This window comes from Lissotriton vulgaris, chromosome 6, assembly GCF_964263255.1.
Source record: "Lissotriton vulgaris chromosome 6, aLisVul1.2, whole genome shotgun sequence".
Lineage (NCBI taxonomy): Eukaryota > Metazoa > Chordata > Amphibia > Caudata > Salamandridae > Lissotriton > Lissotriton vulgaris.
This window is the reverse complement of record NC_141694.1, coordinates 146,113,435-146,134,267: the sequence shown is the minus strand read 5'-3', so window position 1 is coordinate 146,134,267 and position 20,833 is coordinate 146,113,435. Positions and strand designations below refer to the sequence as shown.

The 20,833-nt window shown below is 45.6% G+C and overlaps 1 protein-coding gene across 1 annotated transcript in view; it reads right to left on the bottom strand.

Moving 5' to 3' along the window:
* Positions 1–20,833, bottom strand: part of MTMR9 (myotubularin related protein 9) — a 366,570-nt gene that overhangs the window by 14,663 nt on the left and 331,074 nt on the right. The window lies entirely within an intron of this gene.

The following is a 20,833-nucleotide window of genomic DNA, read 5'->3' as shown; positions in this document are numbered from 1 at the left end:
CTAGACTAGTTTTGAAAACATTACAACAGCTTACGCAAGTATGAGAAACTTAAAAATGTAAGTTTTACAACTACCCCTTGCACCAGTTTTAAAAAAACAGGAGAAATGAAAGAATAATGCATGCATAGGCATAACTAGTCGAAGGCTAAAGCATAGAGAACAAATATTTGCAATGCAATAGGTCTCGCATTTGCGAGAGTTTGAGCTACTGGCATTGCAAATGAGAATGCCTTTAATTTATGGGTTAACAAAACCTGCAAGCGATGCGTAAACACTGCTTGCAGGTTTTGTAAACACAAAGAAAAGGCATTGTCATTTACAGTTGACTTTTTTTCTATTTCTTTACTTTTGAAGCAATCGCGGCACCCCGCTTTAGCTTAAAGTGTTAAAAGCTAAAGCTGGGGGGTTGCGATTGTAACAAAAGTAAACAAATATAAAAAATGGCGGCCGGGGGCTTTTTTGCTATTTACTTTTGTTACAATGTCGGCACCCGTGTTTTAGCTTTGAACACCTCAAGCTAAAGTGAGGGTGTCGCGGTTGCTTCAAAAGTAAACAAATAGGAAAAATTGCTAATTTGTGTTCTTTGTTTTTTATTAAAGGAATCGCGGCACCCTCGCTTTAGCTTATGATGTTGAAAGGTAAAGCGCGGGTGCTGCAGTTTAAAAAAACCCTGAAATAAACAGAAAAAGAAAGGCATGCGGCTGCGTTTGGCCAGCTATTAACAAAAGAAATCACAGCAGCCATTATTGTTGCCGAGACGTGCTGTATAAATGAAGAAAAAAAATGTGCGAATTTGCGCTGTGGGAGACTGTGTCCTGCGTGAGAAGCGATTCAAGAAACTAGTGCTCAGAGACTGTAATTAAAGCCTATCGATTAACAACATGTAGGAATGAGTGTCCTAATGGGAGGTTACAAGAAGAGAAAAGGTGGTACATTAACGAGGGTAAACTAAGCACAATGACCAATGAAAAGCCACCATTTACAAAGGATAGGTACAGGAGCCAATCAAAAAGATGGGCAATTTTTGAAAGTTGTGACTTTATATTTAACAAAACAGGAGATGTAGTGTCATGTGATGAAAAAACAATGGAACTCTTCTAGTTCCCACTGTATACTGTTGACCTGTGACGTAAGTGTTAGAGGGATGTGTTGAAGGCAGGCTTAGACTGTTGAGTTTTGACTTGCACGCAGCAGAATTAAGACATGTAGAATTACTCTTCATCTGTGGCGTACTTACTGGCGGGTTCCTAGGCTGGCAGGAAACAACACACCCTACATAGTGCAGCTTACCACTCATGTAGGCAAGTGCTTCACTGCTGAACATAGGCGATGTAATCTCTATATAAATGTTACAATACTCGCATCAACTGCACAAGGGTCCTATTTCTCAATCCTTTTTGATTCAAATTCCTGCACAAGTACAGAGTCAAACCAGGATAAGAGCCCAACTTGGTCTCATGCACAGCCTCAAACCTTTATGCATACAGTTCCCATGACAAGACACACTCTTTCATTCATAGCGCTCCCACGAAATTACATATTACCCATTAGCATATGCAATTTGATGCTTTGTCAGGGACATGAAGCACTACACAAATGCAACTACAATATAATGTTAATGTGATTCTAGCAACAATGAGATTGTGATGAGAGATATCAGGGGGTGAATGATGTGAGAGGGTGATGGGCAGTGGTGCAGTTGTGACGAGTGACAAGTGTGTTTGGTAGCGTTGATGATAACATGATGGACAGCAATGATGAGAGGGACTGGCAGTGATGGAGAAGTTGACGAGTCACCTAAGACTGTGATGGATAGCAACTGTGGTACTCTGGTGAGTGATATGACAGGGTGCAGGGGAGAGTGTGATAGTAGGGATGGCGTGACTGTGGTGACTGATGTGAGAGTATGATTGCTTCTGATAGTGACAGTGAAACTATTGGGAGTTTGATGGGCAGTGATTGTAGATGTGGGCGAGCCACTGAAAGCTCAAGACCAGCTTGAGCCTAAAGTCTGGCTCAGCTCGAGGTCCTGTTGGAACCTCAAGCCCTTATCGAGCCAAGCTCTTTGGGCTTCTGCCTGCCACCCTACCTCTACCCAGGAAGTGACGTGCCAGCCACAGCTGCTGACTTTGAAACTGGGGGATCAGGTTCGAGTATTGGGGTCAGCTTAATATCCTGTGATTCTTGGCAAATCACTTAATCTACTTGTGCCCAAAAAATGAATGTGTGTAAAGTGGTCCAAATTGTTTAGGCTGCAGCAAAATGCACACAGGTAAAAACCAAGTATTAACGTAAAAAAGGAGAGACCAATGGCTATCCATTTAGTGGCTTTTTGTACAAAGTGATACCAGAAAACCTGGATAAATCAAGGCTCTCTTGCTTAAATTGTGTGATCTAAGCAAATGAAGAACTCCTTTTTCTTCATTATCAGTTAAGAAAGCAGTTAAATGAGTGAGTTCAGAATACCAGTTGTAACCTATTGTGCTTGATTTATTAGACTATAATGTTGCTGTATAATAATCTGGGCTAAATACATGGTTTACAGGACAACTGTCTTCCCTCTTAGTTCATTAATGGTTCAGGTTTTAAAACAACACTTTAATACGTCTTCTCAGTGTAGTGCTATAATGTGGCATAGTAATGTTAAAGCTTCCACGTGTCAATACACTTTTTTGAATTGTGAAAAGACTGTCATATTCTGAAGTAGGTTTGAGGCATGATTTACACAGCAAACATTTTGAAGGCTTGGCTCATTCCCAGGCCCCAAGACGAGAAAGATCCTGGCGAGGCTGTTTCTGTTAATTTGTTGGCTCAGAAACCTCTAAGCAAATGGTAAGTGAGATAGTAGCAAAGATTAGACTGTGAGTGATATACAAGTGTAATGGGTAGTGATAGTGACACTGTGTTTAGTGACTGGGAAAAGTGGTGAGTGATTAGTAGTTTTAATTTAAACTCTTGAGGAGAAGCAGTTTAGGTGTTTAGCAAGATATGGGAGACTATGTATATGTGCTAGCTGCAGGCAATGGGTATTGTAATATCAGGGAAATAAATAGTAAAAGAAAAACGGGCCATCAGACCATAAAATCAGCTCAAACAACGAAAAAAACAGATATTGATTTGTCAGACCAGCTCTTCGGGTACTACCTGATTGTTCTATAGGCAAGTCTGACCGCGAGAGACTTTCAAATATGAACTTTGCAAGCCCTATTGAAAAGAACATGTTTTATATTTCCACACGCTGTGCTAGTGTGGTATTTTTTTCTCTTGAAGTGGTATTACTCGGCTAGTGCAGGGCGCGTCATAGCTCTTTTATCACTGCGCTATAATGCAGCACAGCTTTCAGCCATGCAACAGAACTAAAAGCCATGAGAAAAGTGCTAGGACGATGGGGTTGGAGGGGGTAAATCAGCATTGTAGTGTAGTTCCTATATTCCCGATAGGCTCTGTGCATGAGAATAATATATCCTATAGATTTGATGCAAGACTTGGGTCGACCAGGTCTCTATCGAATATATTAGACTTAATTGTGAGTGCCAGCTAGCTCAGAGGTCACTAGAAATTTTCTTGAATAAACAAGAAGGGATTAGTTTCTGACAACCGCATAAGCATGACAACTTTGTTTCTCAAGAATAAAACGTATCTTCAGAGTCGTGGAAACATAGATAGATATTTTACTCAGTCAATCGTGCATGCTTAGTTTCATCAGAGGGGCAGAGAAATAGAGAGATGGGAGTTTTCAATAAAAAGGATTTATTAAACAGTCTTCTTTCTCATGCAAGTAAAGTGAACTGCTACAATCGTAAGACAAGCTGTAAAGTATAATGCATACAGCGAGAAAAGTATTATAAAATAATACATTGTCTGATTTTTAAACCATAGATAAATACATACATAAATAACAAAGGCTAAAAGTACTCAACTGGTGTTTCTAAAATACGCCTACCCCAATGTACCTAACCCAAGTCTAGTACCAGGGAAGAAGTAAGTGACATGTAGCATAGGTTTAGCTTTTCTTTGCCAAGAATCTATCCAAGATTTCTCATAGGGTCTAATTAGCTTGATACCTTGGTTTTAGAATGAAGGAGGTCTGGTATCTCTGTCTCGGAACTCGATTTCCCAACACCCCGCAAGGGGAGCTTGGAAACACTGGAGTTGGATTCTCAGCGAGAGAAAGGACAGCTTCTCGATTAGTGCGTCAGCTGGAGGGTCGGATTTCTTCGGCACTTGCTGTAGCGAGCTGCGTCGGGCAAGTAGATAGTCGAGCTGCTCCGAACCACCGTGTGTTTGATAGGGCAAGTGTAGGCATATTTATACCTGGAAGGTGTCTAGTTTGACGTAGTCTAGCATAATAACGTCATCAAAGAACCAAAAGGGAATGGTAGTTCTTTGAAAACTCCATGAGTTCTTGAACAAATCAATATTCAAGCAAGGGGATGTACCTGACTGCTTAAGCCGACTATTCCAAGAAATCATTGTGGCTTTTTGGAACGGGTGGAAGTAGCCATGGGCTATGTCTAAATATGGGTATGTGTGGCGGGGTAACAGTGACTGAGGCAGAGATATTACTGGTGCGTTTAAGGTAAGGTTTTATTTTCATGAACACTTTTCTTTGCCGGCTTGTAAGGCTTTCTCTGGCGAACGCCGTCGGGTCCTTTATGGTACTCCTTAGGGAATCCAGAGTGTAGGGACTGCAGGTATTGTCGCAGAATATAGGCCCTCAGTAGATTCAGGGTCACCCTCTATCTTCGGTACCATAAAGTAAACAACAACAAAAACAAACACAAGGATTAGGACGGTCGTCCTTAAAGTACGAGGGGCCGGGAGTGAAGGGAACAGAGTGCTCAAGTGTCCACATGAGTACGGCGATTTGTGCTCAGGTGCTCGTGATGAGAGTTGGGGTATTCAGACTATACAGACACTATGTACAGCTATACACTGGTTTCAGGCAGGCTTTTCATACAGCAGGATGGCTCAGTCTTCCCACTCAACCCGCTACTCTGCCCTGTACCTGTTCCAGCCACGCCCCTCACGTGGGAACGTAGCAGGGTGGCTCGTGGTCTCGCTGGCCTCCTGGCTTGTCGTCGACGTCGGTGGTACTCCGCCGCCCGTACGTCTCGTCTGCTTCTCCCTCCTGGATGTCTGATCTCGCTCTTCTCCTCCACTCTCGATCGCCTTCCTCCTCCGGGGAAACGCCGTCCGTCTTCTTCCGGGATCCTCCTTCCTTTGACTGGTCCTGCGATCTGACGTCATCTGGGGGAGGAGTTTAGTCTTGCTGGAATCCAAAATGAAAGGAGCCTTTGTTCCTGTTAGTCTTCATGACTCCATAGTGGCCGAGTATCTGTGGACCATTCCTCGTGTTGGTAAGGAGTAGGGTGCTGCTGAGAGAGGACAGAAGTCGGTGAGAGTGGGACCGCTGACCACCATTCTTGTATCTCTTCTTGTGCCTCGGGAGAGCGACCCACCCCGTCACAGTATGATTTCTATGCCTATATTAGGGCAATGTGAATTGTACCTATATAAGGGCATGAATCAGTAAATTTCGCTCGGATCCTAAAACGCCATACAACAGCATGAAAAGAGGGTGTGTGTTTAGGGGTACAGCCCATCAACTAATTATAGATGTCAGTAACGTGCATTATCACCGTGCGAAATGCCAGTTATGTTGTGTGAAATGCAGTACGGTGGAAGACACACAAAAACTTTGTGCTGTTCATTTATCTGTCACACCGCAATCCAATAATTATTATTGTGATGTGGTGGGCATAGGCCTCGCTTCCCCAAACCTCGCTCTTCTCTTTTATTGTTTCACTGCTCATGTTTTGGGACGCCAGAGTCTTGACACTTTATTTGAGGCGTGCTCCCATTACTCAGTCTGCTTGTGATGAGGGTTTGGGTGATGGTTTTCATGGTGCTATTGGGTAGCCACTTGAATATCATATTCAGAATCATCAGGGTGTGGAAGCAGGACGTCGCAACTCCATTGACCTGGGCGGACATGTCCAGCTTGTTGTCGATAATGATTTCGATGTTCCTTGCTTGGGTGCTGGCGGTGGGTGTGAGGTCCGAAGGCCACCAGGCAGAGTCTCATGATGAGGAATCTTTTCCAAAAATCACCACTTCGGTTTTGTCCACGTTCCGCTTGAGGCAGTTGGACTTCATCCAGGAGGCCACTTTGGCCATACACAAGTTGAAGTTGTTCCTGTTGATAGGTGATGTGTCCAAATGGGACAGTATCAGTTGTGGGTCTTAAGGGTGGTGAGTAAGTCGATGCTGTGTACACAGATGCCAGCAGGGTCATGTAGATGATGAATAAGGTCTTATCCTTATCCTTATATAGGCATAGAAATCATAACCATATTTAGACTTAGTTATGCAGTCTAAATACAGCATGGCTACTTCCACTAGTTCCGAAAATCCACAACGATTTCTTGGAAAAACCCGCCTTCGATAAGTCAGGGACTTCCTCTTGCTTGAACAGTGATTTATCCAAGAACTCATGGAGTTTTCAAAGAACGGAGTCTTTGATGACATTATTATGTCCAACCTTACGTCAAACTAGGCACCTTCAAGGTAAAAATATGCCCACACTTGCCCAGGCAAACACACAGCGGTTTGGAGCAGTTCGACTATCTACATACACGACACAGCTCGCCGAAGCAAGTGCTGAAGGAACCCGACCCTCCAGCAGACTCACTGAGAAAGACGCTGTCTTTTCTCTTGCCGAGAAATCCAGCTCCAGTGTTTCCAAGCTACCCTTGCAGGTTGTTGGGAAATCGAGTCCTGAGAGAGAGAAACCAGACCTCCTTCATTCTGAAACCAAGGTACGGAGCTCATTAGACCCTTAGAGAATTCTTGGATAGATTCTTGGCAAAGAATACTGAAACTAAGCTACACCTCACTTACTTCTTCCCTTGTACTAGACCTAGGTTAGGTACACCGGGGTAGGCGTATTTTAGAAGCACCAGTTGAGTAATTTTAGTCTTTATTTATTAATGTATGTATTTTATGGCTTAGAAACCATATCATACATTTACAGTATTATTTTATAATACTCTTCATACTGTACGCATTGTACTTTGCAACCAGTATTATGATTGTAGCAGTTCATTTCTCCTGCATAACACAGAACACTGTTCAATAAATACTTTTTATTGAAAACGCCTGTCTCTCTATTTCTCTGCATCTATGGTGAAACGAAGAATGCACGATTGACTGAGTGAAATAACTTTCTATTGTTTCCACGACTCTAGAGATACATTTCTTATTCTTGGGAAACAAAGTTGTCATGTTTATGCGGTTGTCAGAAACAAATCCCTTCTTGTTTATTAGAGAAAGTTTCTAGTGACCTCTGAGCTAGCTGGCACTCACAATAAAGTCTAATATATTTGATAGAGACCTAGTCGGCCTCAGTCCTACGTCTAATCTATAGGATATATTATTCCAATGCGCAGAGCCAATTGGGAATATAGGAACTACACTACACTACAGATCTTGGATGGGTATGGTTGGAAGGAGATTAGACTGCAGTTTGCAAGCTTGGTAAGGTCTATGGAGGGCTTCTTCAGGAGGGTTTGATGGATGCATGCTTTCAGGAAAGCAGTTGTGTGTATGGAGGTATTGGGAGTGGCGGTGAGTACTTTGCCGATGGGGGATGAGCATTTGTTGAAAGCATTGTGGGAACAAGAGTCTGACAGTGCCCCCGGAGTGGATGGTCTTCAAGATTTCTGTTGTTTCCTCAATGGTGATAATATTCCATTAGGGCAGGTTGTTGCCTTTGTCGGATTATCAGACAAATATTGCAAGTTTGATGGGCCTGGTTGTGGGTTTAAGTTGCAGAACATGATTAGGATTTTGCTGCAGAAAAATCTGAGAGATTGTTGCACAATTCTTGGGTTGGGGTTACATTGCAGGAGGTTGTTGCTGGTGTGGTGAAGTCTTTTATTATTACAAAAATGTCCTTGCTATTATTCAAACTGCTGTTAATGCATTCAGTTAGGGACAACCTCTTGCTTTCCCAGATTTGCTGGTAGTTAGGAATTCGAGGCTTGGGCGCACTGGAAGTCCTTGACATGCGCTCTTAACCTCAGGTTCCCCTTATGTCTTTACCCACGATCCCTATGGCAGAACTACCTCGGCAGCCAAAGAAGTGTAGACGCTCCCTTGTGCACGTAAAGAGGCGCGTCGGAACATAGCCATTGCTTGGCTTACTGTTCCGGTACCACGCCCCCTTCCTACTTCCTGGTTACGAGAGATTCCCTTCCTCGGCAGTGGCTGTTTTAGTCCTGGCGTCTCTCTGTTTCTGCACATTAACTCCTCTCGGTAGTGCTCTGCCATTCTTCCGAATACCACCCCGCATCTTTCAAGTTCCTTCTTTCCGGTGATCGTCACTCTGTGCCGGTCGGTCTCAGGTGCCCCGCCCTGCAATCTCAATACCTTTTGGAGGGCACTTTTCCCCTGCCTGAGAATCGAGCCTTGTATCTCCTTACCAAGAGCGTGGAGGACGCTCTTCCTGGCAGTGTTTCCTAAACGTCCCTTTTACTGTACGGAGCCCCTGTTCTCTGACAAACTGTTTGGGCTTATTCATTCCTTTCTCCTGCTGAGAGAGAGCGCTCCGCTCGGAATAGCTTCCCGGGCCGGGTTGATCTCCTCTTGAGAGTGTCGCTGCTCCGCTCTTTGCGCCCCCGTGAGAGCCGGCCAGGGCACCTCAAGTTTTTTTTTTTTTTTTTTTTTTGTGAGGTCTTATATAGCGCTCGACTTACCCTTGGGCATCTCGGCGCTTGCATTGGGAACCAGTCCTGGCTTTTTCCCTGTGAGCTAGCCCCTACAGGGCATCCCCAAGGTGAAAGCCAGGCATCCCGCCGCGGGGGGCCGTTGTGGAGATTAAGCAAGCTATTGCCCAGAGTTGCAGAGTGTGAACCCATGATTAGGTCAGGCACCGAAGCGAGAATTATCGAGTCCGTGGACATTTGAGCTCAAGACCCTGCCGAGCCGGGAATTGAACCCTGGTCCCGGGTCTGACCTCTGCTTCAGGGTCTGCCTGCTCTAACCAGTGAGCCAGTCCTTCCCCATTTCTTATATTTTCTGGTGTGTATGGTGAGTGTGTGTCCTTTCAAGAGTTCTGCTCTCTCCGGCCCGGTTTCATATTCCTCAGGCCTTATTCTTCAGCAAAAGCTCACCTTAAGACAACTTGTGGACATCACTGGGGTAAGTGACCTTTGTGGTATAACAACGCATGTCAATGTTTTGATAGAATACTCTTTTCAACAGTGTGTAGTATATGAGTGCATGTCCTGTTTTCTTACAGCCCGGACTACACCAACCAGAACTACACCTGCCCTGTTACCCAACCCCTCGTATGGGGAGAGTGGTGGACACTACTTGGGTTTTTCCCCCATACTTTTAGGGAACAGTTTTCAGGACTGTGTTCCCTATCACATTCTTGTTTCTGTTTTCTGGAGGTGTTGGGGAGTCCTCTTCATTCCCGTGGAAACTGGCTTGTATCCTTTGATCCCTGACAGTAGTAGTATCTTTGGCTGAATTTGAAAACTTCCTTATGTGCTTCTTCTTGGCTCGTCCCCCTCCTCTGTTCTAGTTGTTCGCAGTGTTGTTTGGTCGTTCTGAGTTCTTCTTTGTAACAGCTGGCTTGTAATTGTGTTCTTATGAATTTGCTTCTTTTCGGAGGGACCAGGGTGACAACGCAGGCGGGATCTATACATTAAAGTTGTTGATATCATTGGTTAGGTGGCCTGTGTGCTGGTTGGCTGTTGTGGTGAGAGGAAGCCCAATCTGCCTCTTATATGTTGTGCCAGGGTTGGCATGGTTATTCTGTGGTGGGGAATGTTGATTGAGCAGTTGACAATGTGTGGTCAATCCAGGTGACAGGAGTGGGTGAGTTAATCATTATGCTGTTGAATGAAGTGAAGACTTTTGAGGAGTGTGGCTGAGTTGAGGTTGCAAGTCTTGTAGGTGAAAGTTGCGGTCTCCAATGAGGATGTTGGTGATGGCTAGTGGTAGAAGCAAGTCTAAGATGCTGTTGGTGAAGTTGGCTCAGGCTTGGGGTCCTGGTGGTCGGTAGAACAGGATTCCGACCAGGGGTTGGCTCAGGGTCCTAGTGGTTGATAGAGCAGGATTCTGACATGGGGGAAGTTGGCTTTGATTTGCTGTTCGAAGTCGAGTTCCTGTTGCAGTGTTGGTGCTAAAACTGATGGGCTTTAAGACTGTCCTGGCAAGTAAGACATCACTTTAGTTTAGGGGGTGGTAAACTACTAAGGGAAGAAAGGCCTTTCCTCGAAAAGCTCTAAGGGACAGAATTATAGTACTAGTTTAAGACACTTAGAAAGGAGTCTTAGAAAGATTGCAATAATATTACATCACTCGTGACCCAAGATGCCTAAATGCCACAAAGAACTTTAGAATGTTAAGCATAAACGATTCACCTGTGTCAGTTGGAATCAAGGTGCAGTTGGTAGCAGGAGTAGCTGTGATGTGCTGGCTCATGTGAATACATTCATATGTACAAATAATTACATAGGGCGGATTATATTAACTGGCAGGAACATGCTTTAGTCTTCTAAGAGCTCTTAGGAAGACGATCAAATGTCTCTCCCCAGAAACTCGGAGAAAAGTGATACAAGGCCATATACTGTCACGTTTAGATTATGTCAGCTCGCACTGCCTCGGCAGTCCTGCCTATGTCACCTGGAGATTGCATTTTATTCAAAATGCTGCAGCTAGAGTTTTGTTAAACCTTTCCTTTCTGTACACTAGCCTTCATTGTCTACCAGTAAAGAAAAGAATAACATTTAAAGTACTCTGCATTGCACACAAAGAACAAAATGCCCAGGGTCCACTCATCCTTAGTCATCTCATCGTCCCGCATAACAATGCACGAGATCTATTGAACAACCGCTTCATTCTGGCTACCCCCAGAAACAAAAGGGTTAGAAGTGGAGAGCGGTCCTTTGCTTATCTGGTGTCCAAGCTCTGGAACTCTCTCCCGATTCGCTTCAGAGCTAAAGACAACCTGCTCAGTTTCAGAAGGCAATTAAAGACCCATTTGTTTACATAATCAGCATATTATCTCTCTCACGACTCCTGCTAGCGCTTGGAAGCCTGTGACTGGGTAATCCAAGCACTCTACAAGAAACTGTTACATACCATATAACAGATCACCTGACGTACGAGCCATGGTAGCATCAATATGCTGCAGATCAGCAACAGCCATCACAAAACTCAAAACTTGATTTCAAACTACTTTACCCCTCATTAACTACTTTGAGGATGTCAATTCTCCACCGAAAGCCTGCCTACAAATCTGGACGCGGTATAACGCAATGACTGGTCATAGCTCTCTAAGAATACAGAGGAACTTGCTATTTCAAAAGTTCTGGACAATGTGCCACATACTTTCTTACCTGCCTTACCCATGTGCTGATTTTCCTAATCAGCTGAAGTAGAGGTCATGTTCGGAAATCTCTTTCACTGCAGCAACTATAACAAACAATGCATGGGATCTGACTCGAGCAACTGCGGCTCTTCCTCTGGTCGTTTTTGTGTTTTTATAAACGTTTATAAGTCTGCTTTCAAAGTTACTTGAAATATTTCCATAACTAGATTCAATGGACCTGGAAGAAATTACATCAATGGCTTTGGAGACATTGTATGCTGAAGAGACAAAAAAAAAATCACTGAGGAGCTAGTCTGTGGAGCTTCAAATAGTATACTCAGTTTAGATGCACCTTTAGGTAGATCGTGTGAGAGGTGAGTACATCATCCAAAACAAGAAACTCTTTTTTGAGATCTAAGAGACAACGATGAGCTATAATATCACTTCAAGTTAACCAGCTAGAGTAAGAGTCATATAAAGGTGAAAGTGATCTGGTTTTGGAAACTCTGGGCTTATGTCTAAGACTGAGTGGTCTCGGTGAGAATGAGAGGCCTGGTGCAGTCTCGGGGTAGGAGAACTGGTACAATGTCTCTCAGGATAAATATAGTCGGAAATCGCCTTTTCTGCGTGGTTACTCTACATTTTTTCACCTTTTGCTGGACACTAAACTTTTGCTAGCTTTACAACTCGGAGTGATCTGATAGCTTTACCCAAGTTGCCCTCTATAAGGTCCGGCACGGTTCTGTACACATGTATACCTAGGTATTTGAACGTGTGTGTAGCATCCCCTAAGCGAGTGCGGACCAAGTTGGATGGTTTCTGGGCATTCCCCAGGACAGAAAAAGCAGCATAGGACTTACTCTCATTTATTGTAAGGCCTGAGAGATGTGCAAAGGTGGTGAAAATGTCTGAGATGGGTGTGAGATCCGTAGTCAGGTCACTGGCATACAGTATTATATCATCTGTATAAGCAGAAATTATATGTGTAGCCTGCCCCAAGCGTATACCTGTCTGCGAAGCGGATAGCCGCACCTTGACAGCCAGAGGTTCCAGGGCTAGCACGAACAGTAGCGGGGATAACGGTCAGCCGTGGCGGGTGACCTTGCCAATCGGGTATTCTCGGGAGATGTGGCTCCTAGTGCAGGCCCTCGCATTGGGGGCCGAATACACCAGTGTAACCCACTTGAGATAGTCTGGAGGTATTCCAAATCTCCAGAGTATCTGAAACATGTAGTCCCATCTAAGTGTGTCAAATGCCTGCCTCAAATCTAGAGTGATACAAGCTGCGTTACAACAGTCTGGAGGGGTTGTTGTCATGACGTGGTATAATCTCCTAATGTTGGGTGAGGTGCTACATGCCGGTACAAACCCGCATTGATCTAGGTGGATTAACTTATGTAAATAAGGGAGTAAGCGACTTTAGAGAATTTTACTCAGTATTTTATACTCCGTCGTAAGCAAGGACAAGGGTCTGTAGCCCGAGAGGTCCTTAGCGGATCGACCTGTTTGGGGAGGGATGTCACCAATGCCTGCCTGGTAGTGGGGGTAGTGTTCCTGCACCTATTGCAGTGTTGTACAGGCGCTCTAACTGCAGCATTAGGGAGTCTGAGAATGTCGCAACAAATTTGGCTGGGAGGCCATCAAGACCAAGGGCCTTGTTTCTGGGTAGGTCTCGGATGGCCGCTTTAATTTCTACCCTGGTGATGGGGTCGGAGAGGTCATCCTGTGCCGCTTCGGTCAGTTGAGGGAATGGTACATCAATCAGGAGCGCCTCCAGGGTAACCTCGTCTAATGGGGGGGGGGGGTGATTAGTATAGTGTCTGATAATACTCGCAAAAGGCTATATTTATGCCCTCCTGTGTATCCAGTGTGTCCCTGGCCACCATAGTTATCTCATGTATTGGGGCAAGCGGGGGGGGGGTTCATCTGATTATTCGCGCCAGGAGCGGGCTGGCCGTGTCAGCTTCAGCGTGTTTAGGGTGCGTGTAGGCAGTGTAATCAATGCATCTTTGCGTTTCTAGTAGCTCTGCATGCTTTATTCGGGCTCTCTGCAAGAGAGCTACCTTAGAGGGGTCACTCACAGCTGCCTGCTCTAGGTCATTTAGGGAATTTTCGACATCCCTGAGGTTGTTGTGTGTTTCCTGTCATGCCCCTGCGGTGGTGCTGATAGCTTTTCCTCTGCCCAGCGTCTTGAATGCGTCCCACTCCACCAGTGGTGTGGAGGCAGTGCCCGTGTTTTGAGCAAAGTACTGGTTATGCCTGTGGAAAAGGCCTCCCGGAAGACAGAATCCTCAAGCATCTGAGGCCATAGCTTCCAATTGGAGACTGGGGTGGGGATTCTGCCCCAGGCTAGAGTGATTTCCAATGGGTTGTGGTCAGAGAGTCTTACCCAGGTATGCTGCAGGCGTGATCTGAGCAGTGATGTGATTGGAACAGAAGATCCTATCTATGCGAGTGTGTAGTTGATGTGGATGGGAGAAAAACGAGTATTCTCTACTGGTAGGATACTTCAAGCGACAAATGTCCCCTAACTCCTATCCCTCAGCCCATCTACTTAGTCCATGAGCCTGTCTTATAGAACCAGCCTCACCTAGAGGGGGGTGTGATCCGTCAATGTTGAGATCCATCACAGTATTATAATCTGCGCCCAGTATCCATGGTCACACAGCCCTGGAGGCTAGGGCAGGATTAAGGCTCAGTAGGAATTTATCCTGCTCGAAATTAGGAGCATATATACTACCCAAAATTATTTGGGTGCTGTCTAGCGTGCCTCTCAGCAGTATGTATCTGCCAAGAGGGTCTGTCCGCTGTTCCAGAGCCTTGAAATGGACCCCGCTCCTAACCCATATCGATGTACCCCTGGCAAAGGCGGAATATGACGTGGAGAAAACTTGGCCCCTCCATTTCTTGAGCTATTTAGCTATCTCGGCTGTGGTCAGGTGGGACTCCTGTAGGCATACTATGTGCGCTTGTTGCCTATTTAATTGAGCATGAATTCTATGTCTCTTGTGGGTAGACCCCAGTCCCCCACGTTTCAGGTTATTACATTGTAACTATCCTGCATGTGTACTTGGGTTGTACTAGTGGTGGATGCATGTTCAGCGCGTGGGGCGCAGCGTTCTGCAGAGCGATTTAAGTGGTGAGCCAAACCACAAGATCTTCTAAACTACAATCTACAATACTCGGGCCAGCGGCGAAACCTAAGCTGGCCCAAACCATATGCACAATGGTGCGAACAAGCAACCGTGTATGTGTTGCTTTCGCTGTAGGGAGGTGCATTCCTGTAGGCTGCCTAGTGAGGGGAGAGCGTTGCAAGCTCAACGCAGCCCGGATCCCAAGTAGCAGCATTTAACACAGAACCAGCATTTCGGGGAGAAATATGCATCGCTAATGGAGGAGTCTTGCATATTTACAACAGTGTGACTAATATATGGTATGCCCCATTAGTAACAAAATAACTATTCCAGAAATCTATCAGCAGTTTGCGGCGTAATACTGCTGAGTAATGTTATACTAGACTGAGTCAGAGTGGACCGAGATGTCCTCAGATGAGTTTGAGGGTATAGGATGTGTTTCTTCTCGCAGTGCCTGTTTCGGTGTTGGGTTCCCAGTCTTGACCATGTGCCCTGGTTTGAAGCGTTTTAATATATGGACTCATTTTGGCTTCGGAGATGCAGCAACGGCCTGCGAAGAGGGACCAGACCCCCCCCGGGGGAAACATGATTTCGAGCCATTCCTCCACATCGTCTGGTGTTTCAAAGAACTATGTCTTTTGGTCGTGGATTACTTTTAACTTGGGGGGGGAACAGCAACGTATATTTAATGTTCAGTGCCCTGAGTTTTTTCTTTGCGTCTTGATAGAGGCAGCGCTTGTGTTGTACCAGAGCAGTGCAATCCCGGTATAGGGACACCCGCTGTGTGTTCATGTAGGGCGTACGGCAGCTCCAGTGGTAGCGCTACAGACCCAGACCAGCGCCTGTCAAGCGGCATTAGTACTCAGCCGCGTTACTCAGTCCCGCATATCATCCCCAGGGCCGCCGGGTGGGCCATCCGGTTCCCGTAGTCTATGGGGCAGCAGCACTGATAATCTAATAGGCCTCACCTCCTTCGCCTGTAGCTGCAACTTGGCCCACAGTGCCACACCATTAGCACTCCCCTATGTAGGCCTTGTAAACCACAGGATGCACAGTAGTTAAAGGTAAGACATGTAGAAATGCAATGCTCTTACTGTGACTAGCACCCAAGAGCTATTTTTCACCTAGATATCCTATGTGGGAAACCAGAGCATGGATTACATTCCTAAAATTGTATGCAAGCAATGGGACTAACTACAAATATAATTAAATAACAATTTCTAATATTTCTTAAAAAATCTAGTTCAAGTCTGAAGTTTTTTTTTATTCTAAAGAAAAGTAACCCTTTACCTGCTTGAACAGTCAGAAGGCTAATTAGCATAATCCTCTGCTAGCTCCCAGCCAATGATCAGCATTTGAAAATGTGTGATTCAAGCTAGCCTGGCTATTGAGGGCTGTTACCCCGAAATCCGTCCCAGGATGCTTATTTCCGGTACAGGGAAGACCTGGCTTTGCAGTTCGGGCTGGACTGTTTCCATGAGGCACAGGGTCAAGACTGATTTGCATATAGTTGTGTCTGCACTGGGGTGGCAAAGTGAGCTAAAGAACGATGATGGATTCAACCGAGATCTGTGACTGGAGCGCTCTATCCATCATCTCCTTGTGCTTGCTTTGTACATTAAAGAATGATGATGGATTAAACCCAGATCAGTTGACTACGGGGTGCGTGCTTGCATTGTTCAACACTCGGTCCATCATCCAATTTGGTTTTGCTTTGTTCGCCCTAAGTTGGAAGGGTATGACCAGACGTGGGTCCCTTGCTCACTTTGCCACTGGATTCAAGCTAGCCTGGCTGATGACTGCTGATTAGCCAGAAACCGGTCCCAGATGCTCGTCTCCGGTGCAGGGAAGACATGGCTTGGCAGTTCGGGCTGGACTGTTCCCATGAGGGACAGGGTCAGACTGATTTGCATATGGCCATGTCTAAACTGGGGTGGCGGAGTGAGCTAAAGAATGATGATGGATTAAACCTAGATCAGTTGACTGGGGGTGAGTGCTTGCACTGTTCAACACTTCGTCCATCATTCCCTTTGCTTTGGACATTATAGAAGCATGTTTTAACATTAAACCCAGATCAGTGACTGTGGGTGAATGTTTTATTCAAACAGTATTGTTAGATTTCAAGTTAGTGAGGCCCTTACCTGCTGAAGTCCAAAGTGTGGATTGAGCCTGTCTGTCTCTGAGGAGATTCTGAACAGGAGAAGCAGCTGCCCAGCCCCCACCCCCAGGCCAGCAGACCATTGGGTATTCAGCTACCAGGCAAGTCTGAGCCCTCCTCTTATCACCTGCCCAGTCCCCTTAAGGCCTTGCTGGGTGCACCCCAAATCAGTCTCCTTCATCTTGTGAGTTGCAGCCTACCTGTGCCCCAGATTGCAGTGAGCGAAGTCCAGGAAGTGGTAAGGAGACAGACTAGTGCGGTCTCTTCCTAAGACAAAAAGATGTTTAAAAAACGATTTTCACTTTCCGCTTTTACTGTCTTTGCCTGTGGTTGTTGCAGTTAAAAATTGTAGTTTTAGCCTGCCTGTAATTGCATATTTGATCACCTGTGTTGTGTTTTAAACTTGTGGTTTTCCCTGCTCATGATTGCCTCCATTTAGTGTGTTGAATTGTGGGATTTGCAGTCCAACCTCTGTAGTTTGTCCCTCTCATTTTTTGGTGACAATTCGGTTTTCCCTCTATATTTCTTCTTTGCTCAGTGCTAAGACCTGTATGTTAAAACAGTGCACTCCCAGCCACCATTTTGTGTTCACAAGCCAGTGAGACCAGCGCCCAGCATTCCCCCCAGCAACAGGGATTTTCTACATCAGAGGGTGCTTCTGTGAGCTGTTCAAACGGAATTTACTAGGGTCTGTGCACTTCATTCTTTTGGCCAGCAGAGGGAGTAAAGGTTTATTCAAACAGTATTGTTAGATTTCAAGTTAGTGAGGCCCTTACCTGCTGAAGTCCAAAGTGTGGATTGAGCCGGTCTATGTTCTAGGAGATTCTGAACAGGAGAAGCAGCTTCCAACTCCCTGGCCAGCAAACCTTGTCTGAGGTGTCTGGGACATTATATGGTCTGCTAATGGTTGGTACATGTGTACACTGATCGGTGAATGTATCTGGTGTTTCTATTGGATTAGGGTTAATGTCCTCATTCGTTGGGAATTTGAGGTTTCTTATTGGTTTCTGGGTCTGTGATTCAATCAGTGTAGAGTTGGGACTAGAGATAGGGTTAGGATTTCTATTGAAAGTAGGGACTAGGGCTTCCTATGTTATTGGCTGTTGGAAGTAGGGTGGGACTAGGGCTAGGGTTAGACCTTTAATTGGAATAGAGATTAGGGCTTCTGGTGTGATTGGTTGCTGGACTAGGTGTGGGACTTAGAGTAGGGTTAGGCTTTCTATTGAAAATGGGGACTAGGGCTATCTGTGCCATTGGTTGCATGGGCTTGTTTTGGGACTACTGGTAGGGCTAGGGCCTTTATTGGACATAGAGATCAGGGGTTTTGAACGGATTGGGTGCTTGACCTAGGGCTAAGATTGGCTGTAAGGTCCTGGTCTCCTAGCGGTTCTAGATTTTAGGGCTAATGTTGTGATTGGATATTGTTAGGGCTAGGGTTCCTATTGGCAGAAGGGGTCACCTGATTACTGGGGCTATAAAAGGCCAGGATTAGGGCGTCTCAGCCCGGGCATCGAGGTGAAGGGCAGAGAGGACAAGGGCGATTGCCTGTTTGAGCCTGTTAAGGGCAGAGAGGACAAGGCCAGTTGCCTGTTTAAGCCTGGTCGGTACTCGGTCCAGAAATGCGGCCATTTTTCTGATTTAGCAATACCCAGCCCACACTATCCACATCCACAAACAGAGCAACACACTCACACCAAATGTACACCACGCCCAACACTATGCACAGATAAATGTACCAGCATGCACCACAATCTCAACGAAACCACATCTACACACCCTACTATCTCAACTACCACACATATCCACCATCACCTACAAACAGTACACAACTCTATCCTATACCACTAACCATTACACTCATCACTAACACAACGCCAATCAACACCATACATAACTACAACTCATTCAGACACACTCTCCCTGCTGTAATTACACCTAACAAACCACCTTTTATCACTAACAAACAAATAATCATCCTTCCATCAGTTGTCCAACAAACACCCTCCTCTCCCTTCTACCATAATAACACTTACACCCAACACACACACACTGCCCACCACCACACTTTGCAACTCTTGCAACAAAACAGTTAAACACTCTCACCTCTACTTCATTCCCTCCTACACACAACATACACTCTACTCATAAACACATCACCACCCCCTCTACGTCATAATCTCCTCTCACAAACAATACTACACAACCAAATCCATTGCATGAAACATATACATCAGCACATTTTTTCACTGCTCCTCAAAAGCAAAACATATCACACATACACCAGCACAACAAGATCTTCAAAGCGCAACACCTCATAATACTTACCATCACAAAATATAAACATATACCCACCTTTCAAACCACACAAAGGAACAAACTCCACTGCCAAGCGTTCACTCTTCCACCACACCTAACACAGATACAGCAATACAGCACCTCTCTTCTAACCGCCTCTCATCCATTGGACAATTTAGAACATTACTACATGACCCACATGCTGCACCACCTCCCCTGACTCATACACCTTCTGCCTTAAACACACGCAAAAAATATAAGCAACATGCCACACCTCACAACTTTGCTTCCCCATGTCTACTTCACAACAATGTTACACCACAAAAGCAATACAGCTCTCCAACTCACTATCAAACACCATCTCGAATACATACACATGCAGACCTATCAAAATTCCTTCTTAGCATGTTGGATGAGGAACACGGTACAGAACAGCTACACGATTGCTATCTTAATACAGCTAATACCAGCACTAAAAACACACCTACTACAAACCCACACAATACTGATTACTCTTCTACCAAACAAAGTCCCACTATCACCAAAGGCCACACACTAAACTGTCTACTAATAAATGCTCGATCCCTCTCTAAAAACAAGCATCACATCTACGACCTTCTCACCGATGCAAAACCAGACATACTATTCATAACCGAATCATGGTTGGGAGAAGATATGGCTCCAGTCCGGCATTAAGGCACAAGTTACTTACCTTCGGTAACGATATATCTGAAAGAAACAGTAGTTAGTATTAGATTCCTTACCTTAGAATATCCCCAGGCGTCAGACTGGATCCAGAAACCTTTGCGTAGCAGTACCCTTGCACGTCGGTAGGCATCATCTGCGGCTCCGCGTCCGTCATCGGTGTCGTTGGCGCCGGAATGACGTCGCCGGAGTACTTAGACGCCGCCCTCGCGCGCTGATGTCAGTTCTTATACACAGCTTTTCCGCGCCAGAAAAGCAGAGACATGATAAAAACCAACACTGGTGCTATGAAACTAGGGTCCTGAAAGGGGATGACCTTAACCCTGGAGATCAGTTCGCAGAACGGGGAGGATAGGTGGGGCGGTAAGGAATCTAATACCAACTACTGTTTCTTACAGATATATTGTTACCGAAGGTAAGTAACTTGTGCATCTGCAAGAAACAGGTTAGTATTAGATTCCTTACCTTAGAATAGATACCCCAGCAACACCAACCCCGGTGGTGGGTCTGCGAACCAATGATCACACCAGAAAGTCCTGGAGGACGGAATGGCCAAAGAAGCCATCCCTCCGGACTTGGCTGTCCAGGCAGTAGTGTCTTGCGAACGTGTGCAGCGAGGCCCACGTAGCTGCCTGACAGATGTCCTGCAAGGGGACTCCCCGGCCCAGGGCAGTAGTAGCCGCCGTGGGCCGAGTGGAATGGGCCCTCAGCCCAACAGGAGGCTCCTTCTTAGCTAAAGAGTAGCATGCCTTGATACACAAGACGATCCACAGAGAGATGGTCCGTTTGTGCACCGCCCGTCCCTTCTTAGCGCCCACGTAACCAACAAAGAGTTGGTCATCCACCCGGAACTGGCATTTGCGATCCAAATAGAAAGAGAGCGCATGTTTTGGATCCAGACGGTGGCGCCACTCTTCCTCTTTAGAGGGATGCGGAGGTGGAAAGAAGGTGGGCAAGGTGACGGACTGCCCGATGTGGAAGGCTGTGACTACCTTAGGCAGGAAAGAGGGTCTTGTCCGCAACACAACCTTGTCTGGATGGACAGAAAGGAAGGGAGGCTTGGATGAAAGAGCCTGGAGCTCACTCACTCTCCTGGCAGAGGTGTTGGCAACTAGGAAAGCAGTCTTAAGGGTAAGAAGACGGAGAGGACAGTTA